Genomic DNA, 10,889 nt, shown 5'->3' with positions numbered 1-10,889 from the left:
GTGTTTTTTTCACTTGTTTGAATCAAATTCTATGTATATGGGATAATAATAAAATGGTGGCTACATTTTTTCACTTGAGACATTTGAAATAGGGAACATTGCAAAAAATGTTACACTAAAACAACTGACCATTCTGTAAAACCACTTTATTTTCTGATTTATTTGCTGATTAACTAACCAACTTTAATGTGCAACCCTAGCAAACCAGTGTTACTCGGTGAAAAATAAAATCACAAAAATGTAGCTAATGCACTATATTATACACATATAGTGTTTTAAAAGAGTCTAACAACTTAATAAAAAAAGAAGAAACTAAACAATTGTAAGAGTGGTTTATAGAATCCTAAGCAAGTACAGTCCCATATCTCACTGTTAATTCTCTGTAAATACACACAAAACAACAGAGGATTATTCAAACTAATATCATCTCTATCATTAATGTAATTTATATGCTAACAATGTTCAGTGATAAGACTTCTGATAAAACAGCTTAACATGAGCCATCGTCATCTGTGGCCACAAGGTGGTGATAGTGATAAATATAAAACTCTCCACCTACATTGTTCCCCATCAGCAACTACAGTAATTTACTACATTTACTACACAACGTTTACAATTTTATTTTATTTTATTTTTTCATGGAAGACATTTTGATATGTCATAGCAGGAAATGAACAGGTGTATCAGTGATGGCAGCATTGCTTGGGCCAAGATCTTGGTACTATGTTTTTGCTAAATTTGACTAAAGGATCAATCTTTGAAATGTCATTTAGGCTTTGAAAAAGCAGTTAATTTGCCACAAAAAATATTTTAGTACCACTGAAATTAAATTTAATGTTTCTTTGAGTTGATGGTGAGAATATTTCCTCTCAAAATGCATGCATGCAAATCCAAAATGGCATTAAAAAGAGAGGAAAAATATTTTTCACTAGCTCTGAAGTCTACTCAAGAACCGTGCAAAATCATATCATCTCATTGCTAGACTGAATTTTTAACCATGCTAACAGGATTGGATGGTGTGTGTCAGTGTGTGTTGCAGTGTGGGGGCTAATGTCAGTGTTGGATTGTTCAGTTTTCCTCCTCTTCTTTCCCACCCACACATCTCTTCCATACACACACGCCACTGCAGCTGGCAACCAATCGCTACCTCCCTTGCTTTCTATTGCCTTTACCTGCGTCACTCTGCATGTGTTGCCATGGTGATCACTGATGCTCCCCCCACACCTCCTCTCTGCTCTTCCACTGCTAGAATGAAGCCGATTTGTGGTTGGTGATGCAGGCAGGCTGCAGACGTCATCACTTCCCTTGGGAATAAGGCCTATTTTTACCAGTGGGCACAAAGTATACCAAGCTGCCAAACATATTTATGGAAACTCATGTAATCCCTGCCTGCCAGGAAACATCTCTCACCATGCTCTGCACCTCTCTTTCCATTTATTTCCCAGAAATGCTTTTCCCTACGAGGCATGTTTTTGTGTAAACTTGTATCTGTAATGTTTTATCTGTTATATTCTATCCCCCACAGGGGAGATATCACACACTACTCAGCCTCCATAGAAATGTCAGAAGTCACAGTCAATGAAGGAAAACTGGTTAAGATTAAGTTGGCTGTAGGACAATTCAGATAAACATTTGCCAGCTTGATGTGCCAGAAAGATAACTGTGAAGGAAGTCAGAATGACATTGCCTGCAGGCTACCGAACGGTCATTGTAAAGTCAGAAGGCACTGCATATAAAACTGTGGTAGAATCTAGAAGCAAAACAAACAATAAAGTGATTTAAAAAGAAAGGAGCTGAGCAGGTGATAGAAAAAATAATGATTGAGCACAACACTGGAAGGTCAAGTAAGATGAGCTGGGTACAAATAAGGTTGAATAGAGCTCATGATTTTTTTTTTTATTTTTTTTATTTTTAGCAGGTTTGGTTTTAAATGTATAGTGTGTAGCAATAACAATAAGAAAAATGTAATTATGTCATTAAAATTACATTTATATTAGAATCTAATCGCTTTGCTAAACTTTTATGTTTTACTTTATAATAAACCAGATTTACTCTCACTGGCCCCTCTATCTGTTTAACTGCTTGTGCAGCAGTTGATGAGTCTTGCTTACAGGTAAAATAATGATGCCACACCATTGATCAGGATCTGCATACTAATTTTGTAGCATGTACAAAAGTAGCATGAGGGGCACGGTTAACACTTGCACATCAGCAATAACTATATAAATAAAAATAGTGACATGCAGGTCATGTCAGTATTTGAAAATACTAAGTAAGCTACTAAATGTCAACAAAAGCAATATGAAAATTAGTTGAAAAATATTATACTAGGAAAAAAATGGCCCACTTGATGTCTAACTCTTCTTTCCAACATGTCTGAAAATTACAAGATCAGATGACAATTTATTTAAAAGGCTTATTTCACCATTTTAGCTTTACAAGTGCAGTCGTTAATAAAATAGGCAAACAAGAATGTCCCAAAAATCATTTCACACGCCTGGAGCCTTATTTATAAAACTGTGTGTAGCAAAGCAAACTACAGGTGGTGTCTGCTGAGCAAAAAGCAAATGCTGCGCACAGATTTTTTAAAAGCGTGCACACGAACATCCCACGCCTGCTTCTGTTTATAAATCAGAATCAACTCTAAAGTGGGCACACGTGAGGGAACGCCTTCCCATGCCCACATGATGGCTATGAATGGTCAGGTGGACGCCTTAATATATATTCATCACATCATTTGCATGATGGCTCGGGAGAGAAAAAAGAGTTAAGAAGTGGAATTTTTCGGGGTGTGAGATCCTGATGGACCATGTTGAAAAACATTAAAAGGTTTAATTGGTGGGCAGAATAGTGGCAGCAGGTGGCAGATGTTGTCATCGCAGTGTCAGAAGGCAAAACACGCCAGAGGCATCGGAGCATGCAGCTGGTCGGTAGAAGTAGAACATCCGTCTGTCGTGCAGGAGCAGGGGTGCTTCTAGAGATTTTGGGCCCCATGAAAAGAAACTGGTTTAGATCATCAAAGTAGCATTAAAAGAAATTAAATTAAAAGAAATGAAAATAAAAACATGACAGGCTTCAATTATTTGCTGCAAGACGGATACTTCATATTTAAAAACCCATCTATCTTTTTTTAAATACTTAAACAATTAATTATCTCATGATAATTATCACAAAACAAATTACAAATACAAAACTTAAATACAAAATAACCTCTTCCATGAAAATGAAATGCATTTATAATCTGCGGAGAAACAAATCAAATCTCAGCTAAAACACCATCAAAAACAAAATGGCCACTCATTTGTTAGGATTTATTGTATTGTGACCATTATCATCATTAAATCAGATGCAAATTGTAAAATAAATGACGTAGGCTCAGAAACAAAAAATAGCAGGACCTAGAGTCAGAAGCAAAAACACTGTGGAGATTTACACCAAACAATGGCTGGGAGCCATCTTTAAAGTTAAATAATCACATTTTAAAAGGTAGAACTTTGTGGAGAGGTAAAGGTGCACTAATTCTGAGTCAAGCTCTTGCAGTCTCATTCACAATCACTGTCCTTGCTCAGCCTTTTTCACCAAGAGCCCAAAGTGGAGCTTTCTCCCTGGAAAATATCTTATCAAGTCCTTGAAGTCCAGCTTTCTATTCTATCCAGCTGTTCTATTAAACAGTATCTCCAATGATGTAATGTCACATGTAATAGCATCACAATCATTATTTCTAGTGGCCTCCTACTATTTTGTTTTACTAAAAGGTGCTTTTAGTGATTTCACCAACAATGTCAAGGGAAACTGATCTGATCACCAATACTCCACGTCATTGTCTCCCTCATGTAGCAACACATGCAAGTCTAATTTATCTCTAGATCTGTAGACTCACAGGTGAAGCATTAAATTAGTGGGGAAACATATACAATGCTATATGGTTGTTGCTAGTTAATCTTCTGATATCTAAAAAATTGAAATATATCTCTGATTGGATTGAAAGCAGTCACCCAGTCTGCTGCACTAGAAATGTGCTCTATTCCTACTGCAAAGCAGGAGGATGAGTCCCAAACTCCTGACCTAACCTACATTACAGTGATAGCTGAAGATTTTCTGAACCATTCAAATTGTTCTAAAATAAATACAAACTATTTTTTATTTAATATTAATAATTCAGAACTTTTTTTCTATTATATAATGTTTTTTTCTCCACATGTTCAGTTGGGGGTGGGGGGTGGGGGGCATGTTCAGGTGGGGCAGGGAGGGGGGGGTCTGGCAGCACCTGCTTCGTGTCTGTTCGGAACATGCATAATTTTTTTTTTTAGCAGAGCTGCTTGCTAATCGTTTACTTGTAATGATTATTTGATTAAAAGAACAGTGAAATTAATAAAATCCAAAGTTTTTTTTTTAGAAATATGAGCAAATATGGGAGCAAAGTGAGCTAGCTTATATGAACAAAGTTTAGAAGAGAAAACAAGCTGTTGTTCTACAACTTTCCAGCAGACAAACTAACTGACCCTCCTTGCCTCTGAAAGAACTGGGTGGCATACTGTGTCGACCCCTCTGTTCTCTCTCCAGTCTCAGCTTTTTTCTTTTCTTTTTAAACTTCCCGATTTTTGGGGCATCCTGCCATCTTAGCATCCACTCGTCTGTCTGTTGCACTGCTCTGTAGCTGATGGAGCAGGTGGACTGAACCATTTAAGGTAAATATATAGGGGAGATGGGTTTTCAGAAATGTTTCCAAAACAAAGAAAGTTAGTGATACCAATGCATTGTAACTAAAATGTTTGCGTGATTGTAAGTTTATCATTGAGTATTAGATAATTTTGTTAGTATTACAATTGCATTGAGGGCCCCATGTCAGTCATGGGCCCCTAGAATCCTTCCTTTTAACCCCCCCTTTTTGGCGCCCCAGTACAGGAGATCAAAGTTCGATCCCCCCAGGGATGAACAGTATCACCTTCCAGTCGAGTCCTTAGGCAAGACGCTACAGCCCACAGTAAATTGTTTTGTGATTTTGCTAAATGATAGTAATGATGCAGGTAATTTAATCTTTTGTTTTAATGTATAAAATAAACATGTACAGATACATCTGAGATTGGTAGCAGTTTATTTAGTGTTAAATAACATTTCTTTATAGTTCCTGGGTGTTCCAACTGGGTCAGTGGTGCTGCAGGAGAGGGTGACAGAGACTCCAGCAGCACCACAGCAGCCATGTCCTCAGCCATGTCCTCTGCACCTGCAGGAGGGACACGATCAACGCTATTAACAATGTGGCCAAGGAGTTGCAGGGAATGGAAACCGTTTTGATGGAAATTGGGACAACAATTATAAAAGCATTGTGTAAGAATAAATAAATAAACAAAGGAAATCCACCTCTTGTGTGTTTCATAAGCATCTCCAGTTTGCGTCCCACTCTGCTGGATCTCTGAATAAATGACCGAAGCTTAATTTTTGCATTTTCTTGTACTGGCTGGTAAATGTTGGCAGCAGACTCTCCACCTCATCATTTCATTGATTTTATTCTGTACTGTTGGTGTCACAGTTTCCCGTTTTCCCAGATTTTGTGTGTATGCCTGGGTCAGAGTTGCCGTGGAGGTAGCAACATTATAAATACCAAAAGTTGACAATATTTGGCTTATGTCGATTTTTGTTCATATGGAAGCTTGATAAATCAGGTGCCTGGAGAGTAACATAGTGGTGCAGCACCATCTCCTGCAACATGTCTGAGGAGAACAACATTTTTAATAAATAAATAAATAAATAAATAAATAATAATTCCATCATAAAATAGCTCATGGGTAATTTTTACCAACTGTTATGAGATTCACAAATAAATAAATAGACTACTTTTAAAACAGTTTAACAAAGAGGCAGACAGTATTATGGCACATCTTACCAGGACTGCAAAGGTTTAGCTGTGAAGCTACAACAACAGACACACAAGACTGTGCATCAGTAATTAATGGCCCCTTCCAAATGTAACTTTCAATGCCGTAATAATCACTAAAGAAAATAAATAAAATAAAAAAAAACACAGTTTAACAATAGAAAATATTACAACAGGTTTTGAGAATTTCCATGAAAATAAATTCATAATAAACTAGAATAAATTGGGTTATAAGTAGAAAGGACAGGGAGGATTGGATAACTCAACAACACTTGTTGACACAGCTAATCAATCGATTACATGGCAGCAACTCTTTTTGCTTTTTGGCATGCAGACATTGTTTAAATGCCACAGCCTACCTGAATATTGTTGCTGACCATGTCCATCCCTTATGACTTCAGCATGGCTATTTCATAGGATAATGCACCATGTCACAGAGCTCAAATAATTTTAAACTGATCTCTCGAACATAACAGTGATTTCATTGTCCTCCAGTAGCCTTCACTGTCACACTCCACAGTGGAACGGCACTTGGATTATGGATGTGAAGCTAATGAATCTGCAGCAACTGTGTAATGCAGATTTTATTTCAGTTATTTGACAGGGACATTGCATTTGTACATAGTCACAAAAGTTTATAGTTGATGCCTTGCAAACAGAGTTTGTAAACAGAGCTAATTCTCAACTCCTGTTTCTGGTTGGGCCTTTCTACACTACATAGGAAGTACAATAATACATTACAAAACCTATATAAAACATACCCATACACACAATACAAAATCTATAATTCATTCATTCAAACACACATGCAGGGCTATTTAGAAATGGGTACAGTTTTGGTTTGTTTTTAGCCAAGACCTAAGCCCAGCGGTGAAGGTTTTAAACTCAGACATGGTCTTGAGTTTAGTTGGTAATGAATTCTAAAGCTTTGCGCTTCTGTAAGAAAAGTCAGACTGACCAAACAAAGTTCTGCAGTGTGGACGCTTACAGTTCTGGATGATGGAACCTCTGGTGACTCTATTGCTGTTTTGTCTCTGAACAAATGAACTAAGTGGCTTTGGTGCTAAGTCATTGCTACATTTGAATATTAATTTAAGAAAGCACAAGTCACTTGCAAAGCTTAGCAATTTATACCTTTCAAGAATTTTGCAGCAGTGGTAGCAGAGTTTTATTGCCTGATTGTTATTGCTTGATTGTACAATGATCCAATGCACTTGGTGGATGAGAAAGAGGGCTGGCCCCATGCTGTCATGCAGTATGATGAGAATATCATAGCATGCATGTATAGGAGGGCGGCCTGGTCTAGGATATAGTGCCTGATTATTTTAAAACAGTTTAGATATTTTTTTTTTTGTTGTTGTTTGTTTGTTTGTTTGTTTGTTTGTTTTTTTTAGAATTTTTTAAATATGTTTATCAAATTTCAGTTTGGGGTAAAGGACCAACCCAAAATATGTAAATTCTGTTACAGATTGTATGTTTTAAAATTTGCAGATGTCTTTTGAAAGGTTCTACATTTTGTTTTCAAATAGAAAAACATATTGATACCATCTTAGTTAGATTCAGCACCAACTGATTTTTGAAGGAGCCACTCGCTCACCTCAGCCATACATGAGGACAAAACGTTCCGCTGCCTGGCTGGACATGGCAGGTACATAAAAACTACATTGTCCACGTAAAGTTGGCAGCTGGCATTGGGACAGATTAAGGGGAAGTCATTTATAAAGAGGCTAAACAGCAGGATCTCAGTTAGGAGCCCTGCAGAATGCCCATTTGGCTGTTTAAAAATGAAGACTTCAACACACTGCTCTCTGTCCTTAAGATATGATACAAACCAGCCCACTGCCTCAAGAGAGATATTAAAGGATGACATTAGAGATAAAAGCAGGCTGTAAATGACCATTTTGAAAGCCTTTTTTGAGATCTAAAAATACTGCTCCAACCACCTGACCCCTATCCAGGGACGTTTTTACATTCTGAACAAAACAGCAGTTTCCCATTTCAGTCGAATAACCAGATCAAAAACCAAACTGCTATGAGAAGAGAAGTTTATGGGCTTCTAAATGGTCAACCTATTGTACAGCTACAGTTTTCTCGATCATTTTTGATAGTACAGGCAGAATTGATATGGGCCAGTAATTGTACATTCAGTCCTGACTTTGAGTCCTGCTTTAAATATTGGTAGGATGACTGCTATTTTCCAGCCAGAGGGAAATTGACAGGTTTTTATAGACAGATTGACAAGATGTGTCAACGGTTTATTCAGGACATTGCTATATTTTTTGTAAGACAGAAATTATTAATGTTATAGATATCATTTGGTTTTGAATTTGACAATTTTGCAATAATTTGTGCCCCTTTTGTCTCATCAATGGTTTTGATATGAACCATTGATGATGCAGAGGCTGAAAAACCTAAACAGTTTAAATCCTCTATAGCCACAAAGTCTTCAGTTAATTCTTCTACTGACTGTACAAAATAAGAGTTAAATTTCTTTGCCATAGTGGCACTAATATTTTTGCCATCTATAGTAGGTTCCCAAATTCCTTTGTTTTTAGTTGTTTTATTAGTCAGGTTATTTCAATATTTCCAAAGAGAATTATTGTTGCCCCTTACATTGCCTATTAGCTGAGTGTAATAAGAGGCTTTTGCTTTTCATAATTCTTGAACCACTTTATTTCTTAAGCTTTTGTAAGTTAAGAGATCAATACCAAGCTTTAATCTTAATGATTTCTTTAGGGCCATATTTTACATTTTCATTAGTTTTTAAATTTTATTGTTTAACCATGGAAGGATATTTTTGTTTTGTTTGCATTTTATTTGCTTTGTAAAGTTTTCTAGTAACTTTGTGATGGCTGCAGTAAAAAAACAAAAAAAAAAACAAAACAAAAACAAAAAAAAACAAATAAACAAAAAAAAAAAACAACTCCTCCATGGCCATGATTTGTTTCCAATTCTGGTTCTTTAATTCCCTTTCCATCCATCCATTCATCCATCCATCCATCCATCCATCCATCCATCCATCCATCCATCCATCCATCCATTTTCTTCCGCTCATCCAGAGTTGGGTCGCAGGGGCAGCTTCCTAAGCAGGGAAACCCAGACTTCCCTCTCCCCAGCCACATTCACCAGCTCATCCGGAGGAATCCCGAGGCGTTCCCAGGCCAGCCGAGAGATGTAGTCCATCCAATGTGTCCTGAGTCTTCCTCAGGGCCTTTTTCCAGTGGGACGTGCCCGGAACACATCACCAGGAAGGCGTCCAGGAGGCATCCTTACCAGATGCCTGAGCCACCTCATCTGGCTCCTCTCGATGTGGAGGAGCAGCGGCTCTACTCTGAGCCCCTCCCGGATCACCGAGCTTCTCACCCTATCTCTAAGGGGGAGCCCGGCCACCCTGTGGAAAAAACTCATTTCGGCCGCTTGTATTTGTGATCTCATTCTTTCGGTCACCACCCACAGCTCGTGACCATAGGTAAAGGGTAGGAACATAAATCGACCGCTCAGCTCCTTTTTTACCTCGACAGACTAATGCAGAGTCTGCATCACTGCACTGATCCGCTTGTCAGTCTCCCACTCTATCCTTCCCTCACTCTTGAACAAGACCCAAAGATGTGTAAACTCCTCCACTTGGGGTAGGACCTCATTTCCGACGTGGAGAAAGCACTCCACTCTTTTACGGCTGAGGACCATCTCAGATTTGAAGATTTGATGAAGCCAACAGAACCACATCATCTGCAAAGAGCAGAGACCGAATCCTGAGGCCACCGAACCGGATCCCCTCAGTACCTCGGTTGCGCCTAGAAATTCTGTCCATAGAAGTTATAAACAGAATCGGTGACAAAGGGCAGTCTTGGCAGAGTCCAACCCGCACTGAAAATGATTCTGATTTACTGCCGGCAGTGCGGACCAAGCTCTGACACTGGTCGTACAGGGACCAGACAGCTTGCACAAGTGGGTCAAGCACTCCATACTCCCGGAGTACCCTCCACAAGACTCCCCAGGGGACATGGTCGAATGCCTTCTCCAAATCCACAAAACGCACGTATATTGGTTGGGCAAAGACCCTGAAGAGGATGTAGAGCTGGTCCACTGTTCCACGACAGGCACGAAAACCACACTGCTCCTCCTCAATTCGAGGTTCGACTATCTGACGGACCCTCCTCTCCAGTACCCCTGAATAGACCTTACCGGGGAGGCTGAGGAGTGTGATCCCCCTGTAGTTGGAGCACACTCTCTGGTCCCCCTTTTTGAAGAGGGGGACCACCACCCCAGTCTGCCAGTCCAGGGAAACTTTCCCCAGTGTCCACGCGATGCTGCAGAGGCGTGTCAGCCAAGACAGCCCTACAGCATCCAGAGCCTTAAGGAACTCTGGGTGGACCTCATCCACCCCTGGGGCCTTGCCACAGAGGAGCTTTTTAACCACCTCAGCGACCTCAACCCCAGAGATAGGAGAGCCAGGGCCAGCTACCCCAGACTCTGCTTCCTCATCGGAAGACGTGTTGGTGGGATTGAGAAGTATTCCCTCCACCGCTTCACAACGTCCCGAGTCGAGGTCAGCAGCCCCCTATCCCCACTGTACACAGTGTTGACGAAGCACTGTTTTCCCCTCCTGAGCCGCCGGATGGTGGACCAGAATCTCCTTGAACCCATCCGGGAGTCATTCTCCATGGCCTCTCCAAACTCCTCCCATGCCCGAGTTTTTGCCTTAGCGACCGCCGAAGCCACGTTCCGCTTAGCCCGCCGATACCCATCAGCTGCCTGTGGAGTCCCACAGGCCAAAACGGCCCGATAGGACTCCTTCTTCAGCTTGACAGCATCCCTTACTGCTGGTGTCCACCAACGAGTTCGGGGGCACCAACGACCTTACGGCCACAGCTGCGGCTGGCCACCTCGACAATAAAGGCAAGGAACACAACCCATTCGAACTCAATGTCCCCCGCCTCGCCTGGGACATGGTTGAAGCTCTGTCGGAGATGGGAGTTGAAACTTTCTGACAGGGGACTCTGCCAGACGTTCT

Source organism: Melanotaenia boesemani, chromosome 14, assembly GCF_017639745.1.
Source record: "Melanotaenia boesemani isolate fMelBoe1 chromosome 14, fMelBoe1.pri, whole genome shotgun sequence".
NCBI lineage: Eukaryota > Metazoa > Chordata > Actinopteri > Atheriniformes > Melanotaeniidae > Melanotaenia > Melanotaenia boesemani.
The sequence above is the reverse complement of the archived record's forward strand: the minus strand, read 5'-3'. Positions refer to the sequence as shown.